The sequence below is a fragment of the Elaeis guineensis genome, chromosome 5 (genome assembly GCF_000442705.2).
Source record: "Elaeis guineensis isolate ETL-2024a chromosome 5, EG11, whole genome shotgun sequence".
In the NCBI taxonomy this organism is placed as follows: Eukaryota; Viridiplantae; Streptophyta; class Magnoliopsida; order Arecales; family Arecaceae; genus Elaeis; species Elaeis guineensis.
The window spans coordinates 51,585,658-51,606,716 of record NC_025997.2 but is presented as its reverse complement, the minus strand read 5'-3'; the positions used below and the strand labels follow the sequence as shown (position 1 = coordinate 51,606,716).

The window sequence follows — 21,059 nt, the reverse complement described above, 5'->3', positions numbered from 1 at the left end:
TCATAAATTGCTTTAGATCTAATCTAAACTTATTTATGATCAAAATAATTTATAAAAATCTATTTGTTTTTCTTTTTTATGATACTGGATCACAGTGACACCCCTACACGTCATAAGAGAACCCATCGAATGGGCAAGAAGAGATTTGAATCCCTTTTTTCTCTTATAATCGGACAGTCTGGTGATCTCATTAATCCGAATACTAGACTACTAAGATCTGAAATTCAATTTTAAATAAAATCACATCTACATGTAATTTGTCAAAACAAAGTAGGCATGTGCATGATTTTGATTATATCAACCATATTTTTCATCTAATCTAATTAGATTCAATGCATCACATACATCATATCAGATCTGAAACTTAATTTTTACAGGATATAAAACATTAAATTCAGATCTGAAATTACATAAAAAAATAATTAGATGTATATATGAACGCATAAAGATAAATTTCTGGTTAGATCTATTTTGACGTTGTGCAGATTTTTGATAGATATCAGATCTGAAAATCTGTCGAAACAGATTCAATTCAGATATAAAATAAGTCTAACTTCCAACCCGAAATAACAACAAAAAAATTCTGTTAAAATTGATTTAACACAGATTTTAAAATAGGTTGTTATTCCAATAAAAATCTGCAATAATAAAATTCTGTTATAACAGATTTATAACAAACCTTAACTAACCATTGATTTGGATCATGTAATCTAATCAAAATCAGATCATAAATTTTATTTAAATGGATTTAAAACTGATTTAATGTCTAATATAAAATCTTAATCACATACCATATGTAAATCAACTAGAAAACATCAGTTATGCATCCATATATCAAAGCCTGGCCCTGATACCAGTTGAAAAAAAAAAGGGATTCATGCTGAAAGATTGCCAGGGAATATTTAAATTTTTTTTAATAATAATCTAACAAAGATTTTATCTTTTACCTGTTACACAGCGGAATAGAGATCAAATCTCCAAAGGATTCTGAATCCAAAGCCTCGCAAAGGTTTGAACGTACAAACCCTTTACTTTGCACACATGTCAAACTTCGCAGGAAAGCAGGATGAAGCTTCAGATTGTTGTACCTTCATAAGGCAGCAAGGAGGGGAGGGAGAAGATCTTTGGTGTGATGCCTTACACCTAAATTTTGGGATGCCTAGGCCTCTTCACGCCGTGGAGAAGATGGACGTCCAAAACAACACGTTAAGGAGAAGAGACCCTTCTCTTCTCTTGCACGCCACCTCTCTCTATTTTTCACCTTGGCACATAGTCTAATTGTTATTTTTTTGATGGTTAGAGGTCCTCCATATTTATAGATGATTTTTCATGATCCAATAGACAAGAAGTCCTAATTCAAATCAGTTTTGAATTAATCCTTCCCTTATCTAACTAGAAATCTTGTTTGAGATAGGATAGGTGCCTAACTAGGTGCTCTCATGCACCCACGCCTACATCCAAGTGTGGGACGACAATAACCAGCACCCGACCCTCTTTAGGTCGGCCATGAGGAGAGAGAGTCCCAGCAAAAATAGACTCTAAGGATCTAATCCAAATATGAGTCAATTCGAATCCAATTCAAACTTGATTCGAACTAATTTCGAATAGACTGTCAATCCCAGACTGTTTAGGATTTAGTACCAAGTTTAATTTGGATTTTCAACCCAATTAAGTCTAATTAAATCAGATCTAATATGAAATTAATTAGCACTTAAATTCAATATCTCATAGACTCCTTAGATCATAGATCAAATCTTGTCATCCCTGAAATTGAATCTGAATCTCATGTCTACTGCTAGCTAGACGTAGTCAACTGTTTAATCACGTATGACCTATAACTTAATTCTCAATCAAGTTAATCTATTTGTTCAATCAAGTCATGTACTTTTAAATTGAACATATAGATTTAGGTCAATTCTTTCTTATATCGCTTGACTTTGTGTGTGACTTCATAGGTTCGAACACTAAGCTGGTGGCATAAGAACCGTTTTCTGTACTAATCGAAGTTACCATCTAGCAATGGTTCCGACGTCCGGATAGGTTGAATATTTGCAAGACAATATTCAAGAACCTATGTATATGGTTACTATATAATTCATCCTTTTGACTCTAAATGCTCTCGGACGATCTAGGGTTAAACTGTCAATCCTGAAGGATCATTCTTATTGTATTCTAATCTTTCAAATCCATCGTATGGATTATCCTGATCAAGATTTTATTAAATTAAAATATAGTGATGCATCAGCTCCTATAATCTGGAGGGGTCAATTTCATCTTGATCTACATATAGACTTCACAAGTACTTGACTGTATCCAATAACCTTCCGTCACTGCATTAGAAATACAGATAGTCCGGTACCAAAGCACAGTGAGTTGCTTGCAAGTCACTTTGGCGATCTCAGATCTGAGGGACATTTATGCCCATATGCTTGGTGAGCTGCTCTTGACAGCAAAGCGCTCAGCCGGTGAGTCACTTGTTCCGTGATGATGTACTTCTACATTTCACTTGTATTTCATATCAGTGTCTCTACACTCCTTGGTTAAGAGGACAATCAACGTATATGGCACACAACGATCTTCCCTCGATAAACGTCATTGTCCTTTAATGACGTATCATTTGGTCGCGAACATGTTTAAGAATTATACGATAAATCTTCTTTTATCGATTACTTTAGAGTTTTAACGACTTCATCACAACACAAAAGTTCTAATAAGGAAGATGTAATTTTATGATGAAAGATACCAAAATAATTTTTATTTATTGATAAATAATTCATATACATATTACAAACTGAGCACAATCATCTAAACGATGGCTTCAGGATATATTTTCTAACCATTCAGAGTATGGCGCAATCAAGATATGCGTCACCCTGAAAAGTTGAAACTTGAAAGTGCTTTTCCTGCCAATCTTATTAAACGGCTTCATCCTTTTTGTAAACCAATTGTTAAGAAACACAGAAACAGCCTTGTTGCGTGAACGAGTAAGGCTGTGCGCATCTAACCCTCCCCAAACTCTGTAGTGGTGGGAGCCTTGAGCACTAGATGCCCTCTTTTATCCTTTTTCTTAACCAAATTGTTGTATGTATACAATCTCATATATGTTTATATGTAATTATGTATACTTTTGCATATGTAGCCACACAATCACGTAATTTTTGTGAAGACTAGTATGCAATGTGGTAGATTATCTATATAACATCTTCTAAGAGATGGATATGTATACTTTTTTCTAATGATTGCTTTATCTTGGATCTAAGGAAATTGTTGATGTTCCCATGAGTTTTATTAAGTATAAATCCTTATTTGAATATAATGAAATAACTCAGACTAGTTTGAAAGTCGAAACATTCAAAAGCAGTTCAAACTACACATCTATCATTCAGATTTGTTGTTTTCCTTTAAATTTACCTGGTTTGGAATGTTTTAATCTGGGGAATGGTTTTCAAGGATGAGATGAAGTGAACTGCTATGGAATTTTTTTAGAAAATGGAGTTACTGCAAACTTCATCTTGTTGAACTATCCAAGCCAAACAACCTAGTACTTTATGCATAAGCAGCATTACATGTATGAATCCCACCTATGCTCCAATGCAGCTTCTCCTTTGACATTCTTCTGGTTTGACATCCTTTAAAAAGATGAAATGCAATTGAGAAATTATGTAATTTCTTTTTGCTGTTTATTGAGCAAGCTGATTGGATACTATAAATCATAACTGAATTCTTCCAAACTTATATGGACACATTTCGTGCTTGTTCACTAGACATTAACAATTTTATAAAACTTATTTTTTGAATAATATTTAGCTGAATCTGATAAGTGCATACCTTCTTTCAATATCAGGTGCTAAGCTCTGCATGCTCTCAGATCTACTTGGGAACTCTGGATCTCTGACTGGTGTTGATATTGCAAGACATCGCCTAGCAGCTTGTCGTACAATGCTACAGAAATATGCTCTTGGAGATTGTTGTCGGCTTTTTGTTGCTGATGGAACAACATTTTCTCTCCTACCTTTGAGGTCTTGTATGGACATAAAATCATGTAACAAAATTCGTAATCATATCTGTTTGCTTGTTAAGTATAAAAATAGACTAGTTAAATTCCTGTCTTTCATGTTTTCACGCATTTTGTTTTTTTGCATCTATATGACAGCAGTGTTGTCCTGACCTCCACAGGTGCAGCTTATGGCACAGATAATAAAGATATATTCACAGAGTGGACTTCAAAGAGATCATGGAGAGATCGAAAGAAGGCATTTAAAGCAAGAAATGCTAATAGTTCACATCAGATTCCATCGACTTTAGAACCAGAATTGATATATTATGGCAGACATTCTGGAGTTGTTGGGTTATGTAAAAGCGAGTTATTTCATCCGCTAAACAACAATGAGCCTTCAGTTTCAGGTTATGATAAGGTATGCTGCTTTTAAGCTGTCATAAGAATGTCTTATGCACATCTGTCTTACCAACTTATGTTGCCCACTCGTCAATTCTCATTAATATACAAATATTGTATGGTAACATATAGAAAATAAGCTAGCAATCATAGAGGATGTACTCTTTTGTAACGAAACTGAGTACCTAAATTTATCTGATTTGCCATCAGTTATTTTAGTAGAAAATTGATAAAAGTAACCTATTTTTCTATAGAGTTCTGTTTCCTATCATTGGAATCAGACTTTTATAACTTTACATTAATCTCTCTTTTCATCTATCTTTATGGGCTTCCTTTCTTCGTGCCCAGATCTTATAATTTTTTTCCAGACCATCATTCGTATAAATATTGATGAATAGAAACATGCCATAATTTGTTATTATGTCAAAGCTAATGGATGGAACTATTGCACTTGAAAACTGCAAATTATTGGTTGGAGGTCAGATCCTGAATGAAGTTAACCCAAGAATCTGGTAATTGGGTTGCCATTACATGTTGCTTTTTGTTGGTGCAAAAATCTGTTTGCGCCGGAGAAGCTGGAGTTGAGGGAGTCGCGGTCGCCGCCGGGACCTGCAAAAGAAGTCTAAACCGGAGGTGGGGTTGCTCCGGCAAGACCCTCCGATGCTCAAGTCAGTTCTCTGCCTCAACAAGAATGGAGTGTTCGAACGAAAATTTTAGCAGAGTTTTTAGGTAAAAACGAGAGCTTATAGAATAACGTATCTGGGGTTTCCCTTTTATAGACGGAGGGGGCAACAAATTGATAGCGACGCCTGTAACCGTCTAGTAGTGGGCCGTCCAGAGTCAGGAGGAATTTATTGCGGAGGGTAGTGGAGTGGGATCGTGGCTATCGCCGTGGCTCGCCACGTGGAATCAGTTACGGGGAGTGGAGCGGCGTCCGTTGTCGTGACTCGTCAGGGAGTGGTGGAATCGCACAGGATCCGCCGCAGGGAGTGGAGTAAAATCGTGGCCATTAATACGGCCTGTCAGGGAGTGATGGAGCTGCGTAGGGTCTGCCGCAGGGAGTGGAGCAGTGTTGTGACCGTTACTGTGGCCCCCCAGGGGGTCCAGACTTGTCGGTCGAAGTTCGGTTGGAGTCGGTAGCGAGGTCCGGTACCCGTAGGAGTTTGGACGAGGTCTTCCTGCAGTCGGAATAGAAGACGGAGTCTGGTTTCCGTAGGAGTTTGGACGAAGTCTACTTGCAGTTGGGGTCGCGGGCGGAGTCCGGCTCCCGTAGGAGTCCGAACGGAGTCCGTCTGCAGCCGTTGGAGTCGAGGACGGAGCCCGGCTCCCGTAGGAATCCGGACGGAGTCTTCCTGCAATTAAAATCAAAGGCGAAGTCCGATTTCCGTAGGAGTCCGGACAAGGCTTACTAGCAGTTGAAGTTGAGGACGGAACCCGGCTCCCGTAGGAGTCCGGACGGAGTCTACTTGCAGTCGAAGTCGTGGGCGGAGTCCGACTCCCGTAGGAGTTCGGACGGAGTCCGTCTGCGGCCGTTGGAGTCGAGGACGGAGCCCGGCTCCCATAGGAGTCCGGGCGGAGTCTTCCTGCAATTAAAATCAAAGGCGGAGTCCGGTTCCCGTAGGAGTCCGGACAAGGCTTACTAGCAGTTGAAGTTGAGGACGGAGCCCGGCTCCCGTAGGAGTCCGGGCAGAGTCTACTTGCAGTCGAAGTCGTGGGCGGAGTCCGGCTCCCGTAGGAGTCCGGACGGAGTCCGTCTGCGGCCGTTGGAGTCGAGGATGGAGCCCGGCTCCCATAGGAGTCCGGGCGGAGTCTTCCTGCAATTAAAATCAAAGGCGGAGTCCGGTTCCCGTAGGAGTCCGGACAAGGCTTACTAGCAGTTGAAGTTGAGGATGGAGCTCGGCTCCCGTAGGAGTCCGGGCGGAGTCTACTTGCAGTCGAAGTCGTGGGCGGAGGACGGAGCTCGGCTCCCGTAGGAGTCCGGGCGGAGTCTACTTGCAGTCGAAGTCGTGGGCGGAGCCCGGCTCCTGTAGGAGTCCGGGCGGAGTCCTCCTGCAATTAAAGTCAGGTGCGAAGTCCGGCTCCCGTAGGAGTCCGGACGGGGCTCACCGGCAGTTGAAGTTGGTGATGGAGCCCGGCTCCCGTAGGAGTCCGGGCGGAGTCCTCCTTGGAGTCGAAGTCGTGGGCGGAGTCCGGCTCCCGTAGGAGTCCGGGCGGAGTCCTCCTGCAATTAAAGTCAGGTGCGAAGTCCGGCTCCCGTAGGAGTCCGGACGGGGCTCACCGGCAGTTGAAGTTGGTGACGGAGCTCGGCTCCCGTAGGAGTCCGGGCGGAGTCCTCCTTGGAGTCGAAGTCGTGGGCGGAGTCCTCCTGCAATTAAAGTCAGGTGCGAAGTCCGGCTCCCGTAGGAGTCCGGACGGGGCTTACCGGCAGTTGAAGTTGGTGACGGAGCCCGGCTCCCGTAGGAGTCTGGACGGAGTCCCCCTTGGAGTCGAAGTCGTGGGCGGAGCCCGGCTCCCGTAGGAGTCCGGGCGGAGTCCTCCTGAGCCCGCAAGGGTCAATCCCGCTGAGAACTTCGGCCGTGGGTATTTTATACCCAACACCAGTCCCCCTACTTCCGAGTTTGAATTTCGAATGAAGGAAGTACAGAGAGATTGACACAGCCGAAGTTGTCTCCTCGAATCCTGTTCACGACCACCCCCAGATATTTTGGCATTAAATGTGCGCGTGCTGGAGTCTTTTCGAATCGGGGCGATACGAAAGGACCCTTCGAAATTCCCGCCGGTACACTGGTCCAGGTACGGCGCCATAATGGCCCTGCCAATCCATCAGCCGCTTTTAGCCGCCTGTCGGGGGGAGTGGGACACGTGTCGGGCGCGGGATGGCCTGGGGGGATTCGCGATCATTATGGCGCCGGATCCTAGGGTCTATTTAAACCCGTCCTTCCACCTTTAGGGGTCCTATTCCGTTCCAGAGTTCTACCAGTATCTGCCCTTCCTTCGAGAGCCCTGTTTCTGTTGGCGTCTTCTCGGGCCATAGGCTCCCTTCAAGTCGTCCCTGTCTTCGCCCCCCTGCATCCTTCAGAGCGATCTAGGTTAGTCCCAGCACCTTCATCTCTCTTCCCGCCACTTAGGGGCCTCTTCTTCGCCATTATTTTTTTGTATTCCTTCAAGTTAGTTTCTTGTGACCTCTCGCCCCTTATCCTGTCCGTCTTCTTCGGGATCTTTAGAGTCCTCATTCGAAGTTATTCGAAATGTCGTCCGGCTCTTCTGCTCCCAGTGGTTCCGGGAGTTCTTCCGCCTCAAACCCCCAGGTCCCTCGCTCTGTAGACAAACCCGCATCTGGGGCTGGGCTCCGCCCGGTTTTTGCGCCGGGCGCCATTCCATGTTCCCTGACTTCGGAGGAACTTCTGATAAGGGTTCAGTATGGAGTTCTTCCGGAGTACGACCTGGAGCTGCTTGGCCCCTCTGATCGGGCTAGCACTCCCCCATCCGGTCGTTTTTGTCTGTATCAGGAGGCGTTCCGTGCCGGACTCCGGCTTCCGCTTCCGTCTTTTGTTGTCGCCCTCTTCCGCTTCCTAGACATCTCCTTGGCTTCTGTTGCTCCGAATTCTTTTAGGTTTTTGATAGGGTTTCTCTCCCTTTGCCACGTAGTCGAGGTCCAACTGTCCCTTTCCCTGTTTAGGCACTTCTATACCTTCAAGCGTCATCCTTCGGCGAAGGACTGGTGGTACTTCTCCCCTCAGTTCAGCAAGGGGTTGCTGAAAGGTGCCCCTTCTTCAATCCACAATTGGAAGGGGAAATACCTCTTCGTCCACTGCCCGACCCTGAGGCTGGGTCTGCCCCCTTGGGGCTCTCTGAGGGATTCTGTCCGCTGGGCCCCCAGCCTGGGGGAGGATGACCTCCAGGCTGCCCGGAAGCTTCTCGCCTATTCCGCCCCTTCCCTTCCCAATCTTTTGAGGGAGCAATTTCTGTTCAACATTGGCCTGAGCCCCAGGATCCTGCGAGTACTTCATCTTTTTCTTTCCCTTTCTCTTCTTTTCTTCTGTCCTTCTTCTTTCTTCTCTCTTTTTCTTTTTCTTTTTCTCTTTCTTTCTTTTTTTTTTTTTTTTTTTAAGGGATGGACGCGGAAGCAGCACGGATGCTTGCCAGGGGCCTCAAGGCCCACAAAAGAAAGGGTGCTGCGGCCGTTGGATCGGCAAAGAGGGCCAGGACGGAGGAGTCGAGTTTGGCCGCGCCCGTCCAGGCGGCTCCGACGATCGACATTCTCTCGGACGTCGAACCCACGGCCCCCCGGGCCTCTTCGAGGAGTCCACCGACTGGGGCCCCCGCTTCGGGGGTCCGTCCCATGGAGGCGCCCGTAGCCGAGAGGGGGAAGAGAAGGAAGTCGGTGGCCCGCAGGGTGAGTAGCCGCCGAGCCACCGCTGACGAGTCCCTCTGTTCCGAGGAGCCGGAGAATCCCTTCAATGACAGGGACTTGATCAGGCGGTTAATCGACGGCTGCATCCTGCCGGAGGTTGTCGAGAGGATCGACCGCGTCGATCCTGAGCAGCGGGTCTGAGACTCCCTAGGGTCCTTCCTCGAGGTAAACAAATCTCTATTTAACCGGCTATTCGACCCCTGTTCCGACCCCTTTGTCGCCCTTGCAGATTGGGCACCAGCTCCTCGCCAATATCGAGGCAACAAATCGGGTGAGGAGGGGCGCCGTCCAGGTGGAGGAGCGCTGTCGGGTCGAGATCGCCCGCCTTAAAGAAAAGGCAGCCGAAGTAGTCGCCCTCTAGGAGGCCCTGGAAAGAGAGAAACAAGCCCGGGAGGAGGAGAAGCGGACCTTGGAGGAGTCAGCGAGAATGGCGGAGGCCGAGGTCGCCAACTTGGCTGAGCAGATTCCAGTCCTGGTCTCAGAGGCCAGGGTCCTTGCGGTAGAGGAATTCAAGACCTCCGCGGAGATGAGGGACCTGAATGTCCAATTCGGCCAGGAGGCGTTCATCAAGGGGTTCGAGCTCTGCCAAGAGAAGGTGGCCAGAAAATTTTTGGAGCTCGACCTCAGCTTCCTAGGTGAGGAGTCCGAAGACGAGGCCGGTCCCTCGCCCGCTACCACTGTTATCGCAGCCCCCTTGCCGGGGACGCCGAGCTCTCCAACTCCTGCCCCTGAGGTCTGAGACCTCCGACCTTGTAGTTTTATTTTTCCGCAATTTTCCTTTTCCTTGTCTTCAAAAATCATCGAATCAATAAAGTTGAATTTCCTGTCGTGGGTGGCTTCTCCCTCCCCTTCTTCTCTCTGCTTTTCTTCCTGCGATGAGTCGTGTTTTGACGCTTTTGCCTTCCGATGGCAGTGTCCTGCGGAAGCACTTTCCCTGTCCCTGGGGATCTCGCTGAAGTCGACGATCCAGCGGCTGAAGAAGGAAGTCCTTCACTTGACAAAAAAGTCAAAGAAGATGGAAGGCGAGCTTCGCAGACTGAGGGAGGGCCATTCTGAAGCCACCGCAGAGGCCACCCGCTTTCGGAATCTCCACATGAAGGGGATCATGGAGTATAGCCGGAGGAAGGCGGACTTCGCGAAGGAGCTTGAGGAATGCAAGAAGAGCGCCAGCGACCGAATTTGGGCTCAAGCTGCCAAGATCAGCGCTCTCAGGGTGGAACTGTCTGCTGCGAAGGAGAAGATCGGCCAGCTGGAAGGGAGTTCATCCCGGCTCTTGGCCCGGGTCGGCGGCGATCGGGAGTGGTCGAAGAGGGTCTCCGCCCTTCAGCAGCAGCTTCAAGACGCCGAGATGAGCTACGACGTGCACCGGGCCGGTTGGCGCAGGCAGGTGGATGAATATAAAGGGAGACTCAGGGTGGCGACCGGCGAAGTCGCCCGTCTTCAGAGGCAGCTGGCTGACAGGGCTCAGCTTACTTCCGTTCGGGATTCTGATGAGCTCCAGTCCCTAAGAGGAACCGTTGAAGGGATTTCCGTCGTCCTCGGGGAAAAGACGGCTGAGCTGCAACAACTGAAGATCCAACTGGCATACGAGCAGCAGGCCGTCACGGACGCGGAGGCGGAATCTGAGGTCCTGAGAAAGAGGCGTCGAGAGGCGGAGACCGAGAGCCAGCGACTTCGTCGGGCGCTCCAGGACGCACTGCAGAGAAGGAGAGAGCTAGAAGAAGAAATTGAGAATCTAAGGCAGTCCTGGATGAGGGGTGGAGCAGATAATTCTAGGTCGGAGGGAGCAGAGCTTCCCTAGGGCTCTTTTCGTCCTTCTATCCTTTCATGTATATATTTTCTCTTTTGTTGTTTCGTCCCGCTTTTGTCGTTTTGTTTTTCTTTCCTTGGCCTTCCGGGCTTTGTAGTGTGTATTTCGGAAATGGAATGAAAAGGGGATTTTGTGTTACTTCGTCCGCCTGTTGTATTAAATTGTCGTCCGCCGAACTTTTCTTATAGTTCGACTTGTCTGATGTTGACGTCGTTGGGAGGCGCTTAGTCGTCGATACGTTGGCTTGCCTTCCTCGTCGTTCATGGCCGCAAGCTTGAGCTTGGCGGTCCGAACTCCGCATTACTTTGGGGACGACGCTGTCTTCTTGACCTGTGTCGAGAGCCTTCTTAGAGGCCGGGGAGGTTTGGTGGGAACTCCCCGTCTTTGTTGAGATGAGGTTCTTTAGGTCTTTGGTGTGGTTCGTCCTTTATCTGTTTTCGTCGTAGCTCGTCGCTCTTCCTCTTTAATTTTTCTCCTCTTTCCAGAGTGAGGGCCCTCCCCTCGCTTTTTGCGGGGTTGCATAGGAGTGTGGAGGTGCCGCTGAGGGGCCTTTTCCCTTCACCCGATCTTGTCGGACGGTCGGGTTTCGTCACCATCAGGACGAGATTCTCCTCCCGTTCCCGCGGGGGCACGTAAGGGCCATCGCCAGGGTCTCTCCCCCCAATCCGGTCTAAAAGAACCGGACCTTCGACTTTGCTCATGTCAGGACGAGGTTCTCCTCCTGTTCCTGACATGGCTGTGGGGGCACATTAGGGCGCTGTAAGGCCTCTCCCCCCATCTGGTCTAAAAGAACCGGACCTTCAACTTTGCTTATGTCAGGACGAGGTTCTCCTCCTGTTCCTGACATGGCTGTGGGGGCACGTTAGGGTGCTGTAAGGCCTCTCCCCCCATCCGGTCTAAAAGAACCGGACCTTTGACTTTGCTCATGTCAGGACGAGGTTCTCCTCCTGTTCCTGACATGGCTGTGGGGGCACGTTAGGGTGCTGTAAGGCCTCTCCCCCCATCCGGTCTAAAAGAACCGGGCCTTTGACTTTGCTCATGTCAGGACGAGGTTCTCCTCCTGTTCCTGACATGGCTGTGGGGGCACGTTAGGGCGCTGTAAGGCCTCTCCCCCCATCCGGTCTAAAAGAACTGGGCCTTTGACTTTGCTCATGTTAGGACGAGGTTCTCCTCCTGTTCCTGACATGGCTGTGGGGGCACGTTAGGACGTTGTAAGGCCTCTCCCCCCATCCGGTCTAAAAGAATTGGGCCTTTGACTTTGCTCATGTCAGGACGAGGTTTTCCTCCTGTTCCTGACATGGCTTTGTTTTAGGCGTTTGAAGGGGTTATATCCAGTCGTGACAAATCCAGGCCAAATGGGAAGAGCATGTCAAGTAGAGAGGAATTTAAATTCAAGGTGAAATCGTAAGCGATACATTTACAGGTTTTCCGAGTTCCACGGTTGCGGGAGGTCTGCTCCTCCTTGAGGCCCTCCGGCGATGGAGTCGATGGTCCCGATGGGAGGTCGATCTCCGGGCTGCTCCTCCCTTCTTGGCGGTTCAGATTGCGGAAGGGCCCTTGGCCGATATCCTCTACCCTCAGGCCGGCGTCGGATGAACCTGTCGAGTCGACCTCGCCGGATGAGCTCCTCGATCTCGTCTCGGAGCTGGATGCATTCCTCCGTGTCGTGGCCGTGGTCGCGGTGGTAGAGACAGAACTTGTGGGGGTTGCGCTTCCCGGGGTGTGTGCGCATCCTCTCCGGCCTAGAGAGCTGCTCCCTGACCTCCATCAGTACCTGGGTCTTCGAGGCATTGAGGGGGGCGTAGTTGCGGAACCTTCCCGGTGGAGAACCCCGCCGAACCCCGCGATCCGGACTCTGCCTGCGCACCCGAGGTGGAGTATGGGCACGCTTGGGCCCAGGAGGGGATCGAGAACGCGGCCGGGCTTCTCTCGGCCTTTTTTCGATTGCGGGCTTACTCGAGTCTCCTGCCTGCCGCTCTCTCGCTGTCTCTTCATCCTTCATTTTGAAGGCTTCTTCCGCTCGGGCGTATCCTTCAGCCCGAGCTAACAAATCAGCAAAATCCCTGGGGTACTTCTTCTCCAGGGAGAACAAAAGGTCATTCTTCTGAAGGCCGCCCTTCAGAGCGGCCATTGCAACTGATTAGTCCAAGTTCCGGACCTCCAGCACTGCGACGTTGAAACGGTTGATGTAGGCCCGAATGGACTCCCCTTCCCTCTGCTTGATATTGATGAGGGACTCCGAACCCTTCCAGGGGCGCCGGCTGCTGACAAAATGGGCCACAAATTGGTGGCTCATTTGATCGAAGGAAAAGATGGTACCCGATTTTAGAGCCGAGTACCAGTTTCTCGCCGCTCCCTTCAAGGTGGATGGGAAGGCCCGGCATAGAATGGCGTCGGGAGCGCCGTGAAGCAGCATCATCGTCCGGAAGACTTCCAGATGATCAACCGGGTCCGAAGTCCCGTCGTAGCTTTCGAACTGGGGGAGCTTGAAGTTTAGCGGGATCGGTTCCTGCATGATCATTTGAGAGAAGGGAGGGTCAGTGCAAATATCCTCACCATAAGCGGGGGGAGCATGACGGAGTTCTTCGATCCACCAGTTCATCTCTTGGAGCCTCCAGTCTAGGAAATCCTCCCGACTTCGAGTCTCGAGGGTCCTCTGGCAGAACGGGGGCAGGGATCTTCCAGGGGTGGAGTTGTGGTCCGATTGAGGGCTCTCCACCCTCGGGTTCGTTTTCTCAGGAAGGACGGGGCGGCTGGCCCAAGTGGCCCGCCCTGCCGTCGGATTTTGGTGTTCCGGGGACACCCTTTCCAGGCGCACTGATGCCTGCGGCTGCTGCTGCTGCATAGCCTGCACGGCTTCTGTGAGGCCTCTGACCTGCTGCGCTAACAGATCAAACTGCTCCGCGCTGACCGCCGTCACCGGAGGAGGAGGTTGAGAAACAGGAGGGGAGGCCGGAGCCTGAGATCTGGCCGCGGAGGCCGTGGATCATCACGTGGACGCCTTGTGGGGAAGCATCGAGCAAGGACCAAGCGGAGAAAGGAGGGGGGAGGGGACGCCGGAAGAGATGCCCGGGGGCGGTCCCGTTGAGCGCTCCTTTAAGAACAAGGATACTGCGAAGACACAGACCCTCCTTCTAGTGCCAATCCTGTTGGTGCAAAAATCCGCTTGCGCCGGAGAAGCTGGAGTCGAGGGAGTCGCGGTCGCCGCCGGGACCTGCAAAAGAAGTCTAAACCGGAGGTGGGGTTGCTCCGGCAAGACCCTCCGACGCTCAAGTCAGTTCTCTGCCTCAACAAGAATGGAGTGCTCGAACGAAAATTTTAGCAGAGTTTTTAGGTAAAAACGAGAGCTTATAGAATAACGTATCTGGGGTTTCCCTTTTATAGACGGAGGGGGCAACAAATTGATAGCGACGCCTGTAACCGTCTAGTAGTGGGCCGTCCAGAGTCAGGAGGAATTTATTGCGGAGGGTAGTGGAGTGGGATCGTGGCTATCGCCGTGGCTCGCCACGTGGAATCAGTTACGGAGAGTGGAGCGGCGTCCGCTGTCGTGACTCGTCAGGGAGTGGTGGAATCGCACAGGATCCGCCGCAGGGAGTGGAGTAAAATCGTGGCCATTAATACGGCCTGTCAGGGAGTGATGGAGCTGCGTAGGGTCTGCCGCAGGGAGTGGAGCAGTGTTGTGACCGTTACTGTGGCCCGCCAGGGGGTCCAGACTTGTCGGTCGAAGTTCGGTTGGAGTCGGTAGCGAGGTCCGGTACCCGTAGGAGTTTGGGCAAGGTCTTCCCGCAGTCGGAATAGAAGATGGAGTCTGGCTTCCGTAGGAGTTTGGACGAAGTCTACTTGCAGTTGGGGTTGCGGGCGGAGTCCGGCTCCCGTAGGAGTCCGGACGGAGTCCGTCTGCAGCCGTTGGAGTCGAAGACGGAGCTCGGCTCCCGTAGGAATCCGGGCGGAGTCTTCCTGCAATTAAAATCAAAGGCGAAGTCCGGTTCCCGTAGGAGTCCAGACAAGGCTTACTAGCAGTTGAAGTTGAGGACGGAGCCCGGCTCCCGTAGGAGTCCGGGCGGAGTCTACTTGCAGTCAAAGTCGTGGGCGGAGTCCGACCCCCGTAGGAGTCCGGACGGAGTCCGTCTGCGGCCGTTGGAGTCGAGGACGGAGCCCGGCTCCCATAGGAGTTCGGGCGGAGTCTTCTTGCAATTAAAATCAAAGGCGGAGTCCGGTTCCCGTAGGAGTCCGGACAAAGCTTACTAGCAGTTGAAGTTGAGGATGGAGCCCGGCTCCCGTAGGAGTCCGGGCGGAGTCTACTTGCAGTTGAAGTCGTGGGCGGAGTCCGACTCCCGTAGAAGTCCGGACGGAGTCCGTCTGCGGCCGTTGGAGTCGAGGACGGAGCCCGGCTCCCATAGGAGTCCGGGCGGAGTCTTCTTGCAATTAAAATCAAAGGCGGAGTCCGATTCCCGTAGGAGTCCGGACAAGGCTTACTAGCAGTTGAAGTTGAGGACGGAGCCCGACTCCCGTAGGAGTCCGGGCGGAGTCTACTTGCAGTCGAAGTCGTGGGCGGAGCCCGGTTCCCGTAGGAGTCCGGGCGGAGTCCTCCTGCAATTAAAGTCAGGTGCGAAGTCCGGCTCCCGTAGGAGTCCGGACGGGGCTTACCAGCAGTTGAAGTTGGTGACGGAGCCCGGCTCCCGTAGGAGTCCGGGCGGAGTCCTCCTTGGAGTCGAAGTCGTGGGCGGAGCCCGGCTCCCGTCGGAGTCCGGGCGGAGTCCTGCAATTAAAGTCAGGTGCGAAGTCCGGCTCCCGTAGGAGTCCGGACGGGGCTTACCGGCAGTTGAAGTTGGTGACGGAGCCCGGCTCCCGTAGGAGTCCGGGCGGAGTCCTTGGAGTTGAAGTCATGGGCAGAACCCGGCTCCCGTAGGAGTCCGGGCGGAGTCCTCCTGCAATTAAAGTCAGGTGCGAAGTCCACCTCCCGTAGGAGTCCGGACGGGGCTTACCGGCAGTTGAAGTTGGTGACGGAGCCCGGCTCCCGTAGGAGTCCGGGCGGAGTCCTCCTTGGAGTCGAAGTCGTGGGCGGAGCCCGGCTCCCGTAGGAGTCCGGGCGGAGTCCTCCTGCAATTAAAGTCAGGTGCGAAGTCCGGCTCCCGTAGGAGTCCGGACGGGGCTTACCTGCAGTTGAAGTTGGTGACGGAGCCCGGCTCCCGTAGGAGTCCTGGCGGAGTCCTCCTTGGAGTCGAAGTCGTGTGCGGAGCCCGGCTCCCGTAGGAGTCCGAGCGGAGTCCTCCTGAGCCCGCAAGGGTCAATCCCGCTGAGAACTTCGGCCGTGGGTATTTTATACCCAACACTTTTTATGCAATTTTTTTTTCCAACACATTCTGATGGTCCAGATCTCTTGATATGAGCTAATCAATACCTTTGTGTATCTTAATAAACTCTTAAATTCAAGGTTCGTTGAACTTGTATTGGAGGTCATATCGGTTGGTGGTTGGTTCAGCATGGTACAGTCTGTACTATACTCTTCCAGGGCATACTGAAACTGGAAGAGCCAAAGAGGGAGGGAGAGAGGGAGAAGGAGAAAGAGGAAAAGAGAGGGGGAGGAGTGGGTCGAGAGACTGTTGTTGTTGAGGATGAGAGAAAGGGAGGGAGAGAGAGGGAGGGAGAGGGAGAGGAAGGAAGGGAGGGAGGGGGGGAGAGGGAGGCCAGGGAGAGGGAGAGGCCGTTGTTGTTTAGGGGGTGAGAGAGAGGAAGGGAGAGAGGGAGAGAGACTTCCTTGGGGACCTCATCATCGGCAGTAGGGTTTCGAGGGAAAGGGATGGGCAAAGCTGTGATTGAATGCACTGGATTGGGCTGAGCCAAATATATGTATTGAACCATGCTGACAGTTGACTGGTTTGGTTTGGTATGCTCTGAATTGGCCGATTTGGTATGATTGCTAAACCATGCTCTTAATAATGTAGTATCCTACTCAAGCTATGAAAAATATTTTCACTTTCACATGAGTATGTATTTTGGAGGCACAATTGTTTTTCGGTAACTGAAGACATTTGAAACCAAGCCATGTATATTTTATAGTCATAGCCGTAGATGTGAAATTTCATCCTTCTAGACTTATCTAGATTACATCTGAGTTAGTTGTAGTGAAACTACTATCCAAGGTTCGCAGACTCGATATCGAAATCTATACCGATTGTCGATCGGTATGGTACGGTACAGTATCAAATTGTACCATACTGTACCAATAAAAAAAAAATAAAAAAAAAATCTCATCTAATGGCACAAAAAAAAATTGTTCCTGAACCGTATCGAACCGCACCAAACCGTCCGATATCGGGCGGTTTGGGCCGATACTGTATCGAACCGATCGGTTTGGTCTGATTCAGACCATTTTTTGAAAATTCGGCCTGAATCGGATCTGTTTTTCGGCGGTACGGTATGGTACGGGGTGTACTGGCCAGTTCGGGCCGATACGGAATATCATGTTACTACATAAGTTTGTTAAATGCTGTTGACATAGTTCTAGAATTCACATTGTTAATATGCAATAGTTATTATTTATCTCACATAGTTAACTTATAGCAATTGTTATTCATCCAAGTTCTTCTTGATAATATGCATACAGTAAATTAAAACTTCAGGTATTTTGTTGCTATATGCTGTTTTCTTATAGCCTTGCCTTCTGTGATTTTTTGTCACCGGGTCTATGTCATATTTTAGATACTGATATATGGTTCTTTGGAACTTTTTATAGGTCCTTGTGGATGCAGAGTGTACTCATGATGGATCTGTCAAACACATACAGAAGTTTGAGTTTTGGGGATGGAATACTCTACAGCGTCGAGTACTTGATGCCAAAAGAATAGACACACTAATGCACCTTCAGGTAATTGTTGTAATTCAGAGAAATTCTCAAGTTCATGCCTTTTCCATGGTAAAGTTGTTTTTATAAGAAAATGAAAAAAGACTATGAGATTCATCTTAAAGTCAAGATATTTATGTATAAGATCCCTTGTCTTTATCTTTTTAATAAGAAAACTTCTTTGTAAAAGCCTGAAATGCAAAATATCCACTTGTAAGATACAATCGTTGACTCATTGGGATATTACACCTGGCATTTCCTCCAACATCTTCACTTATAGAAGTTAGTAGTCATAGGATCCCAAAACTTTATCCTTACATTGTAGACAAGTCTGTTCGATGATATCACTATTGTCTTATCGTTTTTCAAAATTTCTTACTTTCCCACCCAACTACTAGAAGAAAGAAGAGTTTTGCTCAGATTTGATCATGGAATTTGGAGATCACAAAATCCAAATATAAAATTGCATGCTATGAATACGGAGATGAGAAGTATCTTTTCTTATATAAATGCTTGGAGTCATCGCTACCTGTTAGATGTTCTAGAAGTCAATATGGCTGACACATTGTAATATAACTAGGACACAATTTTATACTTAATACATTGATTTGATCAATAAAAGGACAAGTTTATTTTTCATTCAAGTGTGATGTATCCTTGAATTGTCCATGGAATTAACATTTTGATATATATTCTCAAAGTATTGAGAATTAGAGACATGTATATAATTCCTAAATACTCTCAATCATAGTATCATCATGAGGACGGTGATCGATCCGGATAGACTGGCGCACAGATTGCTTCCTTCGGAGTAGATGAGTCTCTGGTCTACAGTGTAGAGACACTGAGCGACGAGTGCGGATAGTTGTTAGAGAACAACTAGTACTGAGCGTGACCATACGAAAGATCACTTGGATTTCTACTCGATCGTCAGTGATTGTCTCGATGCTGTAGTTGTGTGAATGGTCTTTTGACCTACGATGGTACGACTGCTCGCAGTAAGACTGCTGGAGTTTGACTGACACATAAACATGGTCTTAATGAGCCCTTGTAGGAGATGTTGGTGATAGTTGGTCCACTATAAGAGTAGAGTACGCATCAATATGGAATCTATCGATCTTGATAGAAAGGAGTAGTCCTATGGGATTTGAAAGGCTGAGTCCGAGAGTCTGTGACCACAGCAGTGTGATTGATGAAAAATAATTTTCGTAAGGATCACAATTGCACTTAAGCTAATCGAATTTATCATATAATTGATGATAAATTTTGACGATTTATCCATGACCTGCCATCTAGTCGGAACTCACGATAGAGGGACTGAATCACACGTTAACTACACCTTGAGATTTTTTTCGATTCTATTGGGTTGCCACTACATACTGCTAGATGTCACTGGTAGATTGTGAGAGCTCATTAGGGGTTGCTCAGAATTGACAATCCTTGATGAGTTAGAGTGGAATTGTTTCGATCCATTGAAAAGAGTTTAATAATACTATGATAGAGATCATTATATATCTCACTACCAGATAGAATTGAATCTATGGGATTACACAACAAAGAGATTAGATCTGGAATAAACAATTGGGCTGCTTATAAAGTCTCAATTGGATTTAGAAAAATCTTATTGGATTCAGGGTAACCTTGCTAGCACATGGTTGGATCTAATTTTTTTTTTATGTTTGAATTTTTTATTTGATAAGATTAATTCAAACTTAATTACCTGCTAATAACCTAAATGAATTAGATTCATTAGGCTCCAATTGTTGGGTGCCTAAGATTTTGGATAAAATAAATTAAGGGTTCAATTCCTTAATTAATTTTTTTGATAGTTTTGATGGGTGCCACTTGATTTGATCAAGTTGGACGTGTCCATCCATTAGAGGGCGTGTGGATCCATTATGGGGCGTTCCTTGGGTGTAAAGTGGGGTGTGTTTTTATGGGTGTAAGGGCTCCAATAGTTGGCGCCTAATGGATTTCCTAAAAGGAGTCAAATAACTAAAACTAAAGGTATAAGGAAACCTAATGCAAGTAGGATTTGTATTAAATAATTGTTTGGTTTTGAATAGGATTCAAACCTTATGCCTATTTAAAGGAGTCTCTCCTAAGGTCCCTAGGCACTTCAACCAGCAACCCCATGCCCCCTTAGGAGAGCCCCACGCCCCTCTTTTCTTCTCCTCTCTCTTTTCCCTTGGAGGTCCAATGTCCCACACCTTGGACGTCCTCCATCTTCACGCCCAAAAGGGGTTTGGGCATTCCACTTGATTGTTGGTTCCTACTTCCTGGTTGTTTCATAATCTAGGAAAGAAAAGCAAGAGAAGAAGAGAAGAAAGATCAAGGAAAGGATCAAAGAGTTGATCGCGATTCAGACTTCATTCAGATTCGCAGGCTGATTTTTTTTAGAGAAGAAAAATAATTTTAAAAGGACAGTTCCAGACTGATCCTGAGTGGATACCTGTAGAGGTCGGACACTTGTACGGCTAAGAGAAAGGCTCTTCTCTTTCAGATCCAGATTTGAAGAAAATAATTGAAAACAGATATGTGATTCGATCACATGATCAATTTCAGTATATATTCAATTTCAGCATATGAAGTAGATCTTAGTGGTTTATGTTTTATGCATGCATGATATAAATTAAAAGGAGTTTTAATCTTTTATTCTGCTGCTATGTTTAGAAAAGAAAAATTTTTGAAACACACATGCATGTCCCGACATAGTAATTCCAACGGTGGTATCAGAGCCATGGATTTCATATGCATGAAATTGACATACATGTTTTGAAAAGAGTTTCAAAATCTGATTTTTTCTTGATACATAAGATGTATAGATAAGTATTTTGAATCTGAAATTTATTTTAGGTTTGATTTTAGAACATATAGTTGATATGTCAAAGCATGCATAGATCTGAATTTTATTCTAAAATAATTTCTAGTTCATAATTATGTGATATATAGATGAATGCATAAATCTGAAATTTTATTTGATCTGATTTATGATTCATATATGAGATATATGATTGCATATTTAGGTCACAAAATTATTTTCAATATGATTCATGATTTGTATATAAGATATATGATATTATGTATTGATCTAAATTTTTGTTTAGATCTGAATTTTACATACATATATGAGATATATATTTGTATGTTAAATTTGAAAATTAGTTTCATGATTTAAAACTTACCTTTCATGCAAAGAATTTAGATTTGAAATTTAATTTTAGAATCTGAAATTTGTATTTATGCATGAGGGTTTTGGTTATGGGAAAATCAAAAATTAGGTCATGTAATTAGATTGCATCTAAGGTTTTTAATTTGAACATTATGGATCTAATTCGATTAAGTAATTAATCAAACTGAGTCAATTATTGATTGGGGTTAGATCAATTAAGTTATATGATCATGCAATTATTGTTGATCAAATCGATTGAATTTCATATGTAGAATCGATTAATCTAAGGACTTAATTCGGCTCAATGACTTGAGTCTGATTGCTTGAGCTAATTTATTTGGACCAATTAACCTATTGGTGTCTAAGGCAAGTAATTGAGAGGTGGTTATTTAATTGGTTCCGTTAGCTGACCTGATCAATTTA

The 21,059-nt window shown here is 47.1% G+C and overlaps 1 long non-coding RNA gene across 15 annotated transcripts in view; it reads left to right on the top strand.

Annotated features, from left to right (window-relative positions):
- The window catches only part of LOC105034755 (uncharacterized), a 144,233-nt gene that overhangs the window by 92,241 nt on the left and 30,933 nt on the right, over positions 1 to 21,059 (top strand). For 13 of the 15 annotated variants that reach the window (XR_012141532.1, XR_012141519.1, XR_012141520.1 and 10 more), the window contains 3 exons: positions 3,845 to 4,042; positions 4,177 to 4,415; positions 17,357 to 17,488. This is a non-coding gene — a long non-coding RNA (uncharacterized lncRNA). The remainder of the gene's footprint in view (positions 1 to 3,844; positions 4,043 to 4,176; positions 4,416 to 17,356; positions 17,489 to 21,059) is intronic. The other 2 variants (XR_012141522.1, XR_012141521.1) reach the window with 2 other exon arrangements.